The 18811-nt window shown below is 43.1% G+C and overlaps 1 protein-coding gene across 9 annotated transcripts in view; it reads left to right on the top strand.

Moving 5' to 3' along the window:
- The first annotated feature begins 225 nt into the window (after positions 1 to 225).
- eif4g1 (eukaryotic translation initiation factor 4 gamma 1) overlaps positions 226 to 18811 on the top strand; it is an 89175-nt gene continuing 70589 nt past the window's right edge. For 3 of the 9 annotated variants that reach the window (XM_008116226.3, XM_008116228.3, XM_016995679.2), the window contains exons 1-2: positions 226 to 369; positions 14872 to 14915. The gene's annotated coding sequence lies outside the window, so the exon portion shown is untranslated. Of the gene's footprint in view, positions 370 to 10461; positions 10556 to 10780; positions 10803 to 13537; positions 13560 to 14871; positions 14916 to 18811 lie in introns of those variants that run through there. The other 6 variants (XM_008116230.3, XM_008116231.3, XM_008116229.3 and 3 more) reach the window with 4 other exon arrangements.

Genomic DNA, 18811 nt, shown 5'->3' with positions numbered 1-18811 from the left:
TGGGGAAAGGAGACATCAGTCAGGGAAGGAATCCATCCTCCGCCTCATAGACGCCTCATAGACTTTTACAGACATCCGGGGCTTGGGCGGGTCACGTGACGGGCCCTCTCCTCCCTTTCCTTCCTCCGAGGCCAAAGCATGGCGAGGGTCACGTGACGAAGGGCGGCTCCTTTTTTCTTCTTCCTCCCAATCCTTGAATCCGGCTTCCTCTTCCTCCAGACCGGCTTCACAGCCAGGCCCCGCCCCTTCCTTTTCCCCTTCCCTCCCACTGTGGCCCCGCCCCTCCCTTTCGGAGCGGCTCCGGAAATGGTGGTGCTGGGCTGCGCTGCTGCGTCGGGCCCCGCTCCGTCGGGCTGAAGGAGACTCAAGGTAAGCAAGGCCTCCTCCTCGCCACGACGGACGAGGAGCAGGATGGCGGCCAGGAAAGGCTAGGCCAGGCCTCGCCTCAGCACCGCCACGTGCGGGAGGCAGGCAGAAGGCCAGGCCCGACTAGGCCTCGCGCCCTCCTCGAAACCTTCTGCGGCGAGGCCTTCCTCTCCTCTTCATGGCCGGACACCCACGCATCCTCCACTAGTTCCTGAGCATATGCAGACGGCACTGGGCTCCGTCTTCATCAATCAGTCCAGGCCCTCACTGGTTTCTGAGCATTTAAAAAAGCCACTTGGGTTTCTCGTCCCTTATCGAGTTCATGCCACATTATTATCAGAGCCTCTAAGGAATGCCTTGGGGTTCACCTCGCCCCAATAGTTCCTGATCATATGCAGAAGGCTTTTGTTCATAATCCTCTCTCAATCCGACATTCCCATTAATTACTGAGCATGTGCAAATTGTATTGGGATTCACCCATCAGTCTTCTGACTTATTAGTTTCTGAAGTTAGGTAAAAGGCATTTCCAATCATTGGCCGTCTGCAAGGACGTTGCCCAGGGGACGTCCAGAGCCCCCAGTGGAATAGTGGATTAAAGCCTTGTAACTTGATGATTGGGTTGCTGACCTGAAGGCTACCAGGTTCGAACCCCACCCGGGGAGAGCGTGGATGAGCTCCGTCTATTAGCTCCAGCTCCATGCGGGGACATGAGAGAAGCCTCTCATAAGGATGGTAATAATATCAAAACATCCGGGCGTCCCCTGGGCAACGTCCTCGCAGACGGCCAATTCTCTCACACCAGAAGCGACTTGCAGTTTCTCAAGTCTCTCCTGACACGAAAAACAAAACTTCCAATCATAGAATCATAGAGTTGGAAGAGATCTCATCGGCCATCCAATCCAACCCCATTCAGCCAAGAAGCAGAAAATCGCATTCAAAGCACCCCCAACAGATGGCCATCCAGCCTCTGCTGAAAAGCTTCCAAGAAGGAGCCTCCACCACACTCCGTGACAGAGAGTTCCATTGCTGAACAGCTCTCATTCACAGTGAGGAAGTTCTTCCTAATGTTCAGGTTGAATCTCCTTTCCTGTAGCCATTGTTGAAGCCATTGTTTTGCATCCTAGTCTCCAGGGCAGCAGAAAGCAAGCTTCTTCCCTCCTCCCTATGTCTTTCTCTCATACCTTGATACATGGCCCTCATCATGTCTCCTCTCAGCCTTCTCTTTTGCAGGCAAAACATGCCCAGCTTTTTAAGCCTCTCTTCATAGGGCTTGTTCTCCAGACCCTTGATCATTTTAGTCGCCCTCCTCTGGACACATTCCACCTTGTCAACATCTGCCTTAAATTGCAGTGCCAGAACTGTACATAGTATTTCAGGTGTGGTCATAGCCCCAGTAGTTTCTGAACATACAGAAGGAATTTGGGATCACAGTTAATTATCCACCCAGGGCCTCACTAGTTCCTGAGCATATGCAGAAGGTTTTTGTTCATAATAATCAATCCAATGTCCCATTAATTTCCGAGCATATGCAAATAGCATTGGGATTTATAGTCGCGTATCAGTGCGCTAACCTACTCCTTTCTGAAGGTAGGCAGAAAGCACTTCGTTTCATAGCCCTGGTAGTTTCTAAGCATATGTAGAAGGTACCAGCTTCTAGGCATTAAAATGGTACTTCAAGTCGTAGCCATCCATCCAGCGCCATTGTAGTTTCTAAGCATACACAGAAGGCATTTGAGATCACAGTCACCCATCCCTCCAGGGCCTCACTAGTTTCTGAGTTTATGCAGAGGGCATATGAGGTTATAGTTACATATCAGTACATCTCCCCGCTAGTCTCTGAGCATATGCAGAAGGCTTTTGGGTTCATGGCCACCAGTTAATCCAGCACTCCATTCGTTTCTGAGTGTATGGTTATAGCATATGAATTCATACTTGCCTATCAGTACAGCTTCCCACTAGTTTCTCCATATATGCAGAAGTCATTTGGGTTCATAAGTCATCTATCAGTCCACTGCCCATCAGATAACTTTTAAATAGATAAGTAAATTCCATAAAAAGCAAATTTTATAGTCCCTTCCCAATACTTTTTTTTCATAGAAATAATTCTGTTGTTTATTCTCCTGTACATTTTATTGTAGATTATAGAACCACAGAACAAAACTGGGGTTCATAGTCACCTATCAGTCTGGTGATCTACTGGGCACTTTGATTCATAGCCCCAGTAGTTTCTGACCATACACAGAAGGTATTTGGAATCACAGTTAATTATCCATCCAGGGCCCCACTAGTTTCTGAGCATATACAGAAGGCATTTGGGGTCATGGCCAGCATTCCATTGGTTTCTGAGTATATGGTTATAGCATTTGAATTCATAGTCACCTATTAATCCACCCTGAGACCCCTTGGGGAGAGAGGGCAGAATATAAATAAAATTATTATTATTATTATCATCAGCACAGCTCCCCACTGTTTTCTGAGCTAATGCAGAAAGAACTTGGGTTTCTTTATCCAGTTCACGACACATTAGTATTTGAGCCTCGGTGGAACAAAATCCACCTCCAATTAACTAGTATAGTCAGTCCTCAGAATCCATGGAGTCAGCCATCCAGAGCTTGAAAGTATTATACAAAGATCCAAAATGCAAACATTGATTTGCTATTTTACATGAGGCACACTATTTCACTAGGCCATTGTACATAATAGGACTTGATCACTCATAGATTTTGGTATCCATGAGGGGTGGGGGTCCTAGAACCGAAATGAATTGCATACCAAGGACATACTATATTCATAAGAGCTGAGGCTCATATACAAGCCTAATTGGAGTAATTGTGTTTATGAAGATATATCTCTCCAATACACAACAAGCTTGTTTTCTGTTTTTCCTTATCTTGTTTATCTTATCTTAGGACTGAGCTTTGCAAGCGAATATGCCCTTATCATGGGGTTGCTTCTGAGTCAAGTCTTACTCTTATGTATTGTTTTCTTCTGGAAAATATCAGGAAGATTATGGAAACCTTTTTTGGCTTATGTAGGAAAGATCATTAACCTTAAAATGTATCCACTTTTTCCACAACGTGCACACTTTTACATACATATGTTTCCTCTTAACTTTCCTCTTCTAAGCTGACTGTTCTGCTCCTTGATAATTTGGGTTGCATTTTTTTCCAGTATTCTTTTAAGGCGCAGTGACTAGAACTGTGTTGCCACACCATCTATTTGTATAAGAGCAATACACTGATGGTTAATTTTGAAATGTGGCAAACATAGAGTTTTCTTTCATACAGTACTTTTTAAAGCAATCCCCAATTTGTTGCTGTGGGCCCCCCTCCCAATATACATAAATGCATACTTGTTTATATGGGTCCAAATAAGGTTATTTTCCAGTCTGGAGTATTCTTTGGCAACCTTCTTCAATTCATTTTTCACAATCCATTCCTCAGTCTGGAAGATTCCTTGAGACTCCTGCAATCCATTCTTCTTCTAGCCACTTTAACTAGTTTGTTGTTGTCAGCAAAGTTAGCCACCACATTGATTGCCTTTAGTAACACCAGATCACTTGTGAACAAGTTAGCAAGGACTGGTCTAATACAAGTCTTTTAAAGAGATCACTGTTTTCACCCTTTCACTTTGAGAACTGAACATTTGTTCCTTCTGTTTTCTGTACTGTCTGCTCTTTAATGAGTCACCAATTTATAAGAGTCCAGTTACTGAATCCCTTAAGTGTTTAACTGTTGAAGAGGCCTGACCATGTAAACTTAATCCCTCTTTCAATAGTATCAATAGGGCCAAAATTCCAAGTACACATTTTTAGCAGACAAGTCCTGTGAACAACCTTCTCCCCTCACTGCTTCCCGTGGAGCAATGGTCACAGTACAATACCTAAAGTGATCAAAGGTTCTTCTATGCAACTTTCTCTTCTACAACTAGGTCTCTTGTTAAAAATGAAGCAAGGTTTTGCACCTTGCAAGTCCTACAAAAATGATGAACAAATCCACACATAGGAACTCAAAAATGATGTTTCTCCTGCAGGAATCCATGAGAGTTGAAGTCTCTTCTTCCTTAGAATTGTGGCTTCACAATCCATGAAATCTTGTGTGCTGAAACCACAGGACCTTACTTCTGAAACTCAACGTCCTTTCATAATTTAGAACTTGAATCTTAACCTCAGTTCCCTTTGATGTGGCATGACTGCCATTTTGTGCAGACAGTTCCCTCTTCATGCCTCAAATGCATGGAATTGTGTGTCTGCAGGCTTCTCTGTGGAGCCAATCATGTTTTGAGAGTTTGATCCCCTCTGATAACAGTAGCAGCAAACATCTGTGAAATGATATCAGGCTTCTATTATATTTAAAAGTGCTTTGGTCATAATAGTGGCCACCCCAAATTATATTCTTAGAAGGTTTCACTATTCTTCAATTCATTATTTCCTTAGACCTCATTCAAGTCACCTCCTTGCTTATCTATAAGGTCCAGAATATAAGACAAGCATTATCTAGGGTGCCATTGCTACATTCTCATACAACACGAAGCTAATCATATCAGCCATAACAGTATTTGGTGACATTAGTCCTAATATTTGTAGGATACAGTGTAACAAGTATAGTGGGCCTAAATACTCAAAAGATGTTGGAGTACATCTGATCTTTAAAGCTAAGCAGGGACAGCCCAGGGTAAGTACTTGGATGGGAGACGTCTAACAAATACCTAGTACTGTAGGGGACATTTCAAAGGGACTAGAAAACCACATTGGGATATTTCTTGTTTGAGAAAACCTTATGAAGTTCATGCATCAAATCAAGGCTTACAAGTGTAAAGGACTTGAAGGCACACACATGTGAGCATGGGAACTAGGTTTTAAGCAAATGACTATTCTATACAGACTTAATATGGTGTAATGGTTTGAATGTTAGATTATGGAGACCAAGGTTTGAATCCCCACTCAGTCCATGGGGTGACCTTGAGAAAGACACTTTTTCAACCTCTGAACACATTTTGCCAAGACAACCCTGTGATAAGTTCGCTTTAGTCTCCATAAGTCGGAAACAATTTGAAGACAAACATTCTGTAACCAGATTCATGTCTCAACTAGTGGTCACAGCCAAGTAAAAACACCAGCACTTAAAGTAAGCTTCCTCCTCCTCTTGACTCATACTATTATAACTTCAGATTTCTATACATTATTTCTTAACACTATTTACAGATCTTGGATTCCATCCACAGAGAATACTGTATTCTTTGTGAACCTTCCCTCGTTTTTTCCCCAAACTGTTTGTAGAATCTGATCCTATTTATCCCCAAAGGCATAAACTATGCACATTCTCTGCAAAGCTGGCTCTTCAGCTTCCCAAATATAATTTCTCTCTTTACCTTTCCTATTTAGGGAGCATAAGTCTGAAAACAAGCCCTGACACACACAAATGGCACAAGCATCTTCAACAATGAGTTACGGCACTACCTTCTCACAAACAACTTTTCTCTGGCAGTTACAAGTGAGGGTGTGTCCTTGGATTCCCTATGTTTAGGTGGTTCAGTTCAGAATTTAGCTTTGTTTCTGAGGTCTATAAATATGTGGATTAAAATCTCTACCCTTTTCATAACTGAATTCAAATAGGTGAAATATCGATGATAATTAATTGTAAATTGGGGGTGTATCCATAGGTACCTTTCAGTGTTTCTTGTATGTATATGTGGAACACCATTGCTTTGTTAAGATTTTTGGAAGGTGGAGGGGGTTGTGATAGGCTGTTGCGGAAAATCCTATCAAAGACTTCTATGGCACCTTCAAGATTAACATGTTTTATTAGGTTTACATTTTGTGCTCTGAAGTAGTGTGCTGGAGCCCACAAAAAGCTAATGCCAAATAAAATGTGTTGGTCTTTTAAGGTGCCACATAACTAGTGTATATTTGGCATCCCAGTCTCCTGTTGTGTATGGATAGGATTGAATGTCACCAAACAGGATTTTTTACTGGGAGGATCAATTGTGTTAAAATGCCCCACAAGGTCTGGCTGTGGCCAGTGTTGCAATAAGCTCTGTGCAAAGGCATTTGGAAGTAAGTCTCTAGGTAATTTACTTCTGAGTCCATTTACTTAGGCTTCTTTAATTGGGTTGCTGTGAGTTTTCCAGGCTGTATGGCCATGTTCCAGAAGCATTTTCTCCCTATGTTTTACTCACATCTATGGCAGGCATTAGATTAACAGTCTACCGACTTGTAGGAATTGTGGGAGATGAAGTACAAATCACCTGGAGGGCCGAAGTTTGCCCATGTCTTCTGTAGACATAGGGAACCAACAGGGACCACGGTTAGCTACATTTTCTTTCCTAGAAACTTGCCATGAATTGGCAGCAAACAGCTCAGTGACTGGTGCAGGGACTACCAGTTTAAGTAGCATTCTTTGAGAATGAATGCAGTTTGGCACTATGTTGCCATGGCTCAATGCTATGGAATCACAGAAGTTGAAGTTTGATGAGTCATCAGCGCTCCTTGTCAGGCTCAAAATCTTGTAAAACTACTAAACCCATGGGCTCATAGCACTGAGCCATGGCCTTTAAGGCATTCAGTCTGCTGCAGCGGGCTTGCAGAACCTGTGGCCATCCAGGGATCTGGACTGCAGTCCCCAGAATTCCTTGCATTCATTCTACAGTGAAGATGCTCCCTAAGTGATGTAGTTTAGCATAAGGCAATCCCACTGCACCAGATTCCAAGCAAAGTCCAGTTTGGGGCCTGGGTTGTAGTAGTTTGCACTCAAGTAGTTGAATGATTGGTTGACTCAGTCGTTGAATGGTTGACCCAACATATCAGCCATGTTTAATGATTAACCCAGTCTGCCATTGCCTTTTCCCATCTTGTTTGGATTCAGGGCCACAGGGCCGAAACGCCTCCGTAATGCCCCTACATTATGTCCCTTTTCCTGGGCTGCCAGAGCCACATGTGCAAAAACCCAAGCAGGACAAAGCACAATTGCCTGGGGTGGGGGGATTTCGTCCTTAATTCTGGTCCTCTTCTCCCCAATTCCGTGCCCTTGTGTGTCATTTGCTGGGGTGTTTTTGTTTTGTTTTTTTGCAGAAATGGAGTGTTTGGCCATCTATTCAGAGTGATTTGGTTGTGCCTTCCTTCCTGTTAGAATGGAGTTGGAGAAGGGGGGGGGCTGCAGAAACGAAGACTGGATGGGTTTCTGTGAGTTTTCAGGGCTTTATGGCCATGTTCCAGAAGCATTTTCTCCTGATGTTTCGCTCACATCTATGGCAGGCATCCTCAGAGGTTGTGAGCAATGTTGGAAACTATGCAAGTGGGGTTTATATATCTGTGAAATGATGTCCAGGATGGGAGAAAGAACTCTTGTCTGTTTGAGGCAGGTGTGAATGTTTCCGTCTGCCACCTTGATTACCATTGAATAGCCTTTCAGTTTCAAGGCCTGGCTGTTTCCTGTCTGAGGGAATCCTATGTTGGGAGGTGATTAGCTGGCCCTAATCGTTTCATGTCTGGAATTCACCTGTTTTCTGAGTGTTGCTCATTATTTACTGTCCTGGTTTTAGAGTTTTTAAATACTGGTAGCCAGATTTTGTTCATTGTCATGGTTTTTTCCTTTCTGTTGAAATTGTCCACATGCTTGTGGATTTCAATGGCCTCTCTGTGTAGTTTGACATGGTGGTTGTTAAGAGTGGTCCACCATTTCTGTGTTCTCAAATAATATGCTGTGTCCAGGTTGGTTCATCAAGTGCTCTGCTGTGGCTGACTTCTCTGGTTGAGTTAGTCTGCAGGGCCTTTCATGTTTCTTGATTTGTGTTTGGGCATTGCTGTGTTTGGTGGTCCCTCTGTAGACTTGTCCACAGCTTTATGGCCTACTGTAAACTCCTGCAGAGGTGAGAGGATCCCTCTTGTCCTTTGTTGAACTTAGCATCTGTTGGATCTTCTTAGTGGATCTGTAGATAGTTTGTAGGTTGTGTTTCTTCATCAGCATCCCTATGTGGTCAGTGGTTCCCATGATGTATGGTAAGAACACCTTTTCTCTGGGTATTTATTTATCACAGTGGTTCTCAACCTGTGGGTCCCCAGATGTTTTGGCCTTCAACAGCTGGTAAACTGGCTGGGATTTCTGAGAATTATAGGCCAGCTTGAGAACCACTGATTTATTGTATTAGAAGTGAACCAAGGGTACAGTTGTAATTTATTTGAAAACACAAAGTTAAAACTTGGCATAATAAATGTCCTTTGACCATTAGCTGGCCACTTGGAGTGCCTCTGGTGTTGCTATAAGAAGGTCCTCCATGGTGCATGTGGCAGGGCTCAGACTGCATTGTAATAGGTGGTCTGTGGTTTGCTTTTCTCCACACTCGCATGTGGACTCCACTTTGTGCTTGGCTCTGCATCTCATGGTGCCAGAGCGCAGCCTGTTCAGTACCTTCCTCTGGGTGGATTTTTATCCTTACTCTCCTGGCTTGTTCTTGGCCTTGCAGCTCTTCTGATGTCTATGGTGGAGTCTCAATTGGCCTGTAGAGCCCAGTTTAGGTGGTTCAGTCTACCTTGGAGGAGGTGGGGTTCGCAGATTCTTTTTGCACGGTCTGCCAGAGTTTTAATTTTGTTTTCTTTGAGCTTCATCACACTTGAGCATTTATTTATCCACTTTTAAAAAATTTTTGAGCATTTATTTATCCACTTTTTTGTGTCAGGAGCAACTTGAGTTGCTTCTGGAGTGAATTGGCCGTCTGCAAGGACGTTGCCCAGGGGACGCCTGGATGTTTTGATGTTTTTAACATCCTTGTGGGAGGCTTCTCTCATGTCCCCACATGGAGCTGGAGCTGACACAGGGAGCTCATCCACACTTTCCCCGGGTGGGAATCGAACGTGGCAGCCTTCAGGTCAGCAACCCAACCTTCAAGTCATGAGGCTTTAGTCCAATACTCCACCAGGGGCTCCTATTTATCCACTTGAAATCCAGTTTCTGCATCCTGCAGAATTATGGGGTTTGTAGTTTGGTGTCTGGCTGAGTTGTTTAAGGGTTGTCAAAGGCTTTCATGACCGGGATCACAGGGTTATTGTATATTTCCCGGGCTGTATGGCCATGTTTCAGAAGTATACTTCTGGAACATGGCCATTCAGCTGGGAAAACATACAACAACCCTGTTTAAAGGCCCTTCCCTAAAGTGGAGCTAAACTCTAGTGTGATGGAGCCCTTTTTGCCTTGGGTAATGGTTGGAGTTTGGATGGTTGGGGGCTGGATGGCCAGGATCACAGGATTGTTGTATGTTTCCAGGGCTGTATGGCCATGTTCCAAAAGTATACTTCTGGAACATGGCCATACAGCCCGGGAAACATACAAGCCTGTTTAAAGGCCCTTCCCTAAAGTGGAGCTAAACTCTAGTGTGATGAAGCCCTTTTTGACTTGGGTAATGGTTGGAGTTTGGATGATTGGGGGCTGGATGGCCAGGATCACAGGGTTGTTGTATGTTTCCAGGGCTGGATGGCCATGTTCCAGAAGTATACTTCTGGAACATGGCCATACAGCTGGGAATACATACAACAACCCTGTTTAAAGGCCCTTCCCTAAAGTGGATTTAAAGTGGAGCCAAACACTAGTGTGATGAAGCCCTTTTTGACTTGGGTAATGGTTGGAATTTGGATGGTTGGGGGCTGGATGGCCAGGATCACAGGGTGGTTGTATGTTTCCAGGCCTGTATGGCCGTGTTATAAAAGTATACTTCTGGAACATGGCCATACAGCTGGGAAAACATACAACAACCCTGTTTAAAGGCCCTTCCCTAAAGTGGATTTAATGTGGAGCTAAATTCTAGTGTGATGACTTGGATAATGGTTTGAGTTTGGATGGTTGGGGGCTGGATGGCCATCATCTGTAGGGAGTGCTTTTCGACTCTGTGATTGCAAGCCTGCTGCCGGCTTTTGCTTTTTCCTCCGGCAACTAGGCCCCAAGCCTGCCGGCCTGCCTGCCTCCCTCCCTCTCATTCCATCCCCACGTGTTCTCTCCTTCCTTCCTTCCTTCCTGCCTTGGCTCTCCGCCTCGCCCTAGGCCTCGGCTGGGCCGGCCTTGGCTCGGCTCCTCCTCCTTCTCCTCCTGCTTCCCCCTCCCTCCGCTGCTGCTGCTCCTGCCTCTCACCGCGCCGCCGGTCTGGGGCTCGGCGCCTGCGATCTTCCGAGCCGGGCCCGCCACGTGCTCCGGGCGGAAACCGGGTGCGATTCCGCGGCGGGACGGGCGGGCGGGTTTGCTACGCCTGTGGGGTCTCTGTTCGGGGCGGATCTGGGCGGCGAGGCGCCTCCTCGCCGCATGGGCCTTCAGCCTGGCTTCCTTTCCTCCCTTCCTTCCGTCCTCCCTTTCCTTCTGGGGCTGGGACACGTGTCCTTGGAACAGGCGGACCGGGGCCTAGCTAATTTCCGGCCGAGTGCGGGGAAATGACCCAAGAGAGGCCGGGAAGGAGAGGTTGGTGGCTCTTTCCTACTCAGTGTCCTTGGCTGCCTCCAACCCCCCTCCCTTCTTTTCCCTTCTCTTCCCTTTCAACCCTCTCCCGGTAGAGCTGCATCCATAGTGTCTGGATTCAAAGAAGGACCCCCCCCTCCCTTTCACCTGGAATAACCCTGTATCTCGGGCATGGGCAAACCTGGGCCCTTCAGGTGTTTTGGACTTCAGCTCCCACAATTCCTAACAGCCGGTAGGCTGTTAGGAATTGTGGGAGCTGAAGTCCAAAACACCTGGAGGGCCCAAGTTTGCCCATGCCTGCTGTATCTAGTTCAGGGCAGCACAATCCAATAGGCCGGATATCCTAGGATCCGATTCCAGATTTTCTGCTTGAAACTGGTTTATATGAGTCTGCACTGCCAGATAATCTGGTATAAATAAAAAAAATGGGATAAAGGGGCCAGGGAAGGGCAACCAAAGGTCTGGAAGTCCTAGGAGGAACTGGGTCTGTTCAGCTTGGAGAGAAAAAAAAAGGTTTAGAGGGGATAATGATAGCCGTGTGTTCGTGTGAGTTTTCCGGGCTGTATGGCCATGTCCCAGAGGCATTCTCTCCTGATGTTTTGCCCACATTTATGGCAAGCATCCTCAGAGGTTGTGAAGTATATTGGAAACTAGGCAAGTGGGGTTTATATATCTTTGGAACTCCCAGGGTGGGAGAAATAACTATCTGTTGGAAGCTAGTGTGGTTGATGCTATTAATCACCTTGATTAGCCTTGAAAAGCCCTGCAGCTTCAAAGACTGGCTCTTTACTGCTTGTGGGGAGAGAATCCTTTGTTGGAAGGTGTTAGCTGGCCCTGGTGGTTTCCTGTCTGGAATTCCCATGTTTTCAGAGTGTTCTTTTTTCTTTTTTAAACTTTATTTTATTAAATCAAAGGTGACAAAACAAATGGGCCAATACATACAAAGGGGTGTTCTTTATTTACTGTTCTCATTGCAGAGGTTTTTTTAATACCGGTAGCCAGATTTTGTTCATTTTCATGGTTTCCTCCTTTTGTTGAAATTGTCCACCTGCTTGTAGATTTCAGTGGGTTCTCTATGTAATGTGACATGATGGTTATAGTGTTCCAGCATGTCTGTGATGTCAAATAATATGCTGTGACCAGGTTAGTTCACCAAGTGCTCTGTTATGGCTGACTTTTCTGGTTGAGTTAGCCTGCAGTGCCTTTCATGTTTCTTGATTCATGTTTGGACATTGCTGTGTTTGGTGGTCCCTATGTAGACTTGTCCACAGTGACATGGTATACGGTAGACTCCTGCAGAGGTGAGAGGATGATAGCCATAATCAAACATTTGGAAGGATGTCGCTGTTGAGGGGTGGTGCTCCACAGAGTAAAGACACAATGAATCAAGTAGCACCTCAACAATAGGAAGAACTTTCTGATGGTCAGGGATGTTCAGCCATGGAATATGCTGCTGCCTGCAAGTCCGGTGCAGTCTCCTTCTTTGGAAGTTTTCAAGCAGAGGCTGGATAGCCATTTGTCAGGGTTGCTTTGATAGTTTTTTTCTGCATAGTGGACTGGGGTTGGATTGGATGGCCCTTTGGGTCTCTTTCCACTCTTTTGAAAAGGATGGGAGATCATGGCAATTCCACATTTGAGGAGGGGCCGTTCCACACTGGCATAAAACACAGAATTTCAAGGCAGAAAATTCCACAATATCTGCTTTAAACTGGGTTATCTGAGTCCACACTGGTATTCCAGTTCAAAGCAGATAATGCAGGATTTTATTCAGCTGTGGGGAAGGGGCCAAGGTTTCCTGCCCAAAATTATTTATGACTCGGCTTTGCGCCCTGGTCTGTCTCCCCGCCAGCCCTTTCTCAGTAGCTGAGTCTTCATCATAACTTCCAGTGCTTGGTAAAGTTGTAGGCAGTAAATAAACATCTGTATTCTGTCTCAGCAAGTTACCTATTTCTTATATATATTGCTCCTTGCTAGATCTCTATTTTGGGGCTTTTGATTTGGTTTTGGGGGGACTTTCCATTTGTTTCTGCTCGGTTTACCCTCAACATATGTTAGTCCCATTGCTACTCAGAAGAGATTAAAACAGAAAAAAAATTACCTAGGAATTTCTTAAGTAACTTGATTTCTGTAGCGTTTCATATTGAGCGGCTTATCCACAATCTCAACTTTTATTCTTTTGGCATTGAAAATAGATATATTTGTGCAGATAGTGAAAGAATAACTGTTAACTGTGTGATTTCCATTTAGAATGACCAATTCCTGTCATCATGGGTTTGGGAGGTGCTTAAAGGGGATTGTACAGTATGAAGCAATATCAACTGGCTTTGAAAAAATTAGAGGAGGTGGACACTTTGAGTCTTGATTGCAAATTTTCCTTGCTTTTCTTTAGATTGTTTTTATCCCGTAGAGGAAGTTAGCTTGTAAGGAAAGTTGGTAACTTTTTGTCCTAAACAATCCTTCATTGTGAAACTTTTTATTTACCTTTAATAAATAATGAAATATGACTTCTCTACTTCTAAGGCTTATTGTGCGTGGCTGAATAAGAATTTATATAATGGAAGGAATCTGTGGCTAATAGAAACAAAAGGCGCAGGGACAAACTTTATTCTTCTCAGCAGTGGAATTCCTTTAAATTGCTTCTGAGAGGTGTAAGACAAGTGTTACCTTACTTGTTTTGGTGCATTTTACTTGGAATATTTCAGATCTGTGTGATCCCTCTGCGGTCCTTCTCAATTTATGCTGGAGAGACAGTCCCCCCAGGTAAATTGGTGTGGCTTCTCATTACTCTTGTGTAAATAGTTTATATGGCATCATGCATTTCCCATTCATTGCATGTTTTCCCAATAGTCCTTTGACATGGTTGAGCACACCACTGCCATTGCATTTAGTAGATGCAATGCTTAATACAGCCTTCCACTAAACTGGGCAGCTATCATAGAACTGGAAGAGACCACAAGGGCTATCCATTCCAGCCCCATCCTGCCATAATCAAAGCACTTCTGATGGATTAAAAATAATCCAAAGGAGGAGATTCCATCACATTCCAAGGTTCCACTGTTAGCCACCTCTTACTTTCAGGAGGTTTTTCCTAAACTATTCCGGCCTAGCTAACCTGTCCGAACGTATCTCCCTCTATGAACCATCACGGAGGTTATGATTTTCTGGGAAGGCCCTGCTCTCCGTCCCACCTGCTTCACAAGTGCAGTTAGTGGGGACAAGAGACTGGGTTTTCTCAGTGGTGGCTCCTGGGCTCTGGAACTCTTTCCAGTGAGATTAGATCAGCACCCTCCCTCTTGTCCTTCAGAAAGAAAACAAAGACATGGTTGTGGGACTAAGCTTTTGGCTAGTAAAGTAATGCAGTGCAAGAAATAAATAGGGAATATGTTCAGTTGACTATTAGAATGGCCCTGGTCTACAACTTTGGATCATGTTACTTTAATGTTTATATTAGGTGTTTTTAATTCTATATTTTCATGTCAAAATTTTGATTTATATCTTAAGTTTAATGGTCTTACTGATTTTAATGCATAGTTGGATATTTCTTGTTTAGATTTTATGATTTAGTTTTACTTGTATGTTAGGCATTGAATTTTACCATCATGTTGTAAACTGCTTTGAGTCCCTCTAGGGGTGAGCAAAGCGGTATATAAATAAGTAAATAAAATTAAAAAAATAATGTTTTGATAGAATCTCTTTTGTTTGAATCTGTTGTCCTGTGTCCTAGTACCTGGAGCAGCAGAAAACAAACTTGCTTCCTCTTCTCAATATGACATCATTTCAAATATTTAAACATGGCTATCATCTCCTCTCTTAATTTCTTCTCCAAACTAAACATACCCAGCTCCCTAAGCTGCTCCTCTTAAGACATGGATTCCAGGCCTTTAACCATTTTGGTTGCTCTTCTCTGGGCACCAATTGATAACCAATCACCAGGAGGCATTAGGCAAGCTCCTGCTCGGCCTTTCTCTGGAATAAAAGAGTAATAATATTTGATGTGGCTATTGGAATGTTGTTTTCAGATAAAAATGTTAAAAAGCAACGTGTACTAATTCTGTGTTATTACTTTGTGCAGGAGCTGAAGCTGTGAAAGTGCGACTTCTCTCCCAAGGATATTTGGTGAGTTTCTGGCCAACCTGTTTTCCTTTATGGTTTTGAACCCAGGTCTTCGGAAATGTAGGGTTGTTACTCTGTTCATCTAATCACAGTGGAATCTTTTCTCCTGAGGCACTAATTGGTCACAGATGGTCCCTCAAGTATAGTCAATTGTCCATATCCTGGCATACAGGATAAGGTGTTGATCATATTCGTTTATATTTCACTGAATGTGCAGAAATCTTGAACTGAAGGCCTACATGAACATGTACCTCTTAGGTTCAGCAGTGTATATATAAGTTTCCTATGTAATAATTGTGAAAACTTGTACCAAATGGCCCTGGAATTGTTCTGTTTAGAGCAGTTGTAGAGTAAACATGGGCCATGTTTTCAACCAATTTCTTTGATTGGTACTTTTGTGCTTTTAGGCTTGTTAAAGAGAGCACTTTGTGTCCTTGAGACTTGCCATTTCACCCAGAAATATCCTTTCCTAATCACCTTCTCTCAGAGGTGGTGCCTGTTGCTCTTTGTTCCTTGTTCACTTCCTGTCGTACAGCAAAAGGAGCAAGTATTACCTCCAGGAGCCACGCAAGGAAGAGGCTAATAATAGGGCGGAGGTGCAAAATGCTTCCTCTTTTCTTCACTTCATTAGCTGGAGAAAATCCTGCCTGGCCAGGGTTTCTTGTATTTCTCCACGTGCCTTTTTGGAGATGACATTTGAGGTAATCATGATACTGCTGCAGGCAGCTGCCATCAGAGCTCTCCCTTTGTGATTCCCGGGATTCACTACTGCTTTTACCTGAGAGATGGTTTAGGGATTTGGGGCTAAAAGGATTCGCCAGGAAACCCCAGATTCAGATTTTACCATAACTGTGAGCTCACTATATATGAGCTTTTGTCAATATAGTGTCTTCTAGGTGTGTCAGGCAGTCCTTCCTGGAATTTCACTGCCAGGTGAGATGGGAATTAAAAGTCTGGTGCAACTGAAGTGTGCCAGGTTTGGGAAGGTTGGTTCTAGAAAAAAAAAAACTATTTGCCTGCACCACTGACGGATCAAACTAAAGATGCATAGTCTTGAATATAGCTGTTCCAAACTAGGTGTTTACTCACAGGATACTCACATGCTGGAATCTTATGACTGACTAGATGCCTATGGAATGCTTCCAAGGATCCCAACACCTAGTATTTAGAGCAGGAACTAGCAGTGTGCAACCTCCTAGATGCTGTTGGATAACAGCTCTTAGCATTCTCACCATTGACTGTACTACTTTGTGTTATGAGGAATTTCAGGGGAAAAAAGATAAAATCCATATAGTGGGCCCTTGGTATCTTCTGGAATTTGGTACCAATACTTCCCATGGACCCCAAAATCTGATGATGCGAAAGTCTTATTATATACTGTGGTATAGTAAAATGGTGTCCCTTATATAAAATGGCAAAGATGTAGAATGTCAAGATGTAGAATCCATGGATACAGGGCTGACTTTCCAGAGTTTTACAGGCCAATTCAAAGGTCGCAGAACACTGCTGCGTTTCAGTGTTCTTGGGTTAGATGATAACAAAGCAAAGCTGGATACTTGGGTTAGTGGCTGGAGAGGAAGAAAGTGGCTGGGCATGGAGTTTGCATCCAATTACAGTCTTAAGATGGAAAGTGGGAGGCGCGGCAGAGATTAAAATCAGGTTCTACCAGATTCTGAGTTGATTTTAATTTGCGTCTTGAATGGACAAATAAGCAAACAATAGGAGATGCTCTATTTCTGAATATGTAGAATCCATAGCTTAACTTTTGGGGAAGTATATTGGAAATATAAATGTATAAATGGACGTAGGTCAATGTGAAGGGCTTATGAGTCATTTCTTTTCCCTGTAATTCTTCAGAAAAGACAGGTCGGGCATCTGCTGAGGCTGCAAGAATCTTACCCAGTAGAATCGGCGGAGAAGACAGAAGAATGGCCTTCCTTTAGTCTATGTTTTTTAAAATCAAATTTGGAATTGAATTAGTTGTGGATGTGTTTTTTCATTCCATTGAAGAAAAAATGTATGTGGCAACTGGCTGAAACTGTGGGGATTGGCCTGAAATGTTGAAGTGACAGTGTCACAGAATGTCTATGTTGTGTGTCAGTTTTTTAAATCTCCCACCCTGTAGCTAAACATGTCAGATTGCCTTACAATAAAATAAATTTAAAACAATAAAAATAATAATTGAAAGATTAAAATAGATTAAATAAATAATCAATTAAACACCAGATGATTTGAAATCAGTTAATATCATTTAAAATACCACATATACAGGCTGCATAAAATGAATTCGCCCTAAAGACTTGACACCAAAGTGATCTCAACTTTGTTGCCAGTCATTCTTTTGAGAAATCTATTTCCCAACTACGATGCCACTGTACAGAAGTCCCTCTCCTGGCATAGAACATTTCATTTTCTGTAGATAAATCAGTGCCCAATGATTCCTGGTCTTCAGACTTAAATGATAAACAATGCATTTCATTAAAGTAAAGGCGTAAACCAAGTTTCAGCTTGTTAGAAAGTAAGTATTGAATTCATTTTAGTTTTTGCACAAGTTAGTTTTATCCAAGGGAGAAACATCCTCCTTGCTCCATCTCCATGATTTCATGATGTCCAGGAACTTTATGTCGGTTTTGCGTAGACTCCTTTTCTACCATTTTTTGAAGTTCTGGAGAAATTACAAACTGAAAAGCCCAACAACTTTGTGGGCAGCTACTTTTCATTTCTTGATAAATACTAGGTACCTTTTACCACTCTCTCATACCTGAAGTTGCATTGACTGGAATGTGTTGAAGAGGATGCTTGTCTCCAGTAACCTACCTTGCTGCCCATTCATTCAGTACATATTTGGATAGAGCAAGAATTGCATTTATTTTTAATTATTTCTTAGTACAGACATACACCCACCACTATAACTGATGATAATCTCAGGGTGGAATACAAGTAAAATTGATTTAAGCAGTTAAAAATAATTGAAATGCTATAGACATATTAAGAGATGTTAAGCAGTTCAAACATCATGAGTGTTGACATTTAATCCACGCAGTCAGTCAGGATGCAAAAACCTTTAAAAGCAACAGTGTTTTACTTGGCTCTTGAAATGGCATCAGTGTAAATGTCAGTCAGGTTACAGTTGGAGAGCCTTCCACAGGTGAGGAGCCACAACTAAAAAGGCCCCTTTCCTTGAGCTGCTGACCTATCTTGTGAAACAAAGGGGAGCCCCTTCTAGCAAACCTTAGTCCTTCAGCAGCCGCGTACTGATACACTTGTTAAGAAAGGAGATGTGCTCTTGAGCATTACTACTGTAATAGAACATTTGGTACCAGAGATACAAATAGCACAGAAAGAATAGGGATAAGTTCCTGTAGCATAAAACTGAAGTGCAACTCAACATATTTTAGCAGTCTTTTTTCCAAAACTTACCATGCACATGGAAAATTATACACGTAGATCAGCATAAATAAGCAAAAACATTTCTTTTTTCAAAATGCATTTGGGGTTATTTTTTTTCTTTCATCAAGTTCCCTTTAAGATTTCCCTTTTGGTGACCATACTTACAGATCTATGTTTTTTAATATGCCAGGAAAGCAGTTTTATTTGCTTTCCTCTTTTCTTATTGTTCACACATACTCAAGGGATTTTGGAGGCAGCTGCTATTTAGCTTGCCTATTGTGGGTACATACAGCTACTGCATCGTCACCTAGAATTTTTTCATTCTTTCCTAGTTTAGGTTTCTTTACATTGTTTTTTTTTTTGCAGACCTGCTATTGCAACATGATACTAAATGTCTCGCTTTCACCATCATCACAGTATTGAGGTGGCTAAGAAAACATTGAGCTAGACAGAAGACAAGCAGGAAAAGGCAGGGGCAGAGAAGGCATAAAAAGACTTTGTGATTCCTT

Source organism: Anolis carolinensis, chromosome 3 (assembly GCF_035594765.1).
Source record: "Anolis carolinensis isolate JA03-04 chromosome 3, rAnoCar3.1.pri, whole genome shotgun sequence".
NCBI lineage: Eukaryota > Metazoa > Chordata > Lepidosauria > Squamata > Dactyloidae > Anolis > Anolis carolinensis.
Note: the sequence above shows the minus strand (reverse complement) of the source record. Positions and strands in the feature narration are given on the sequence as shown.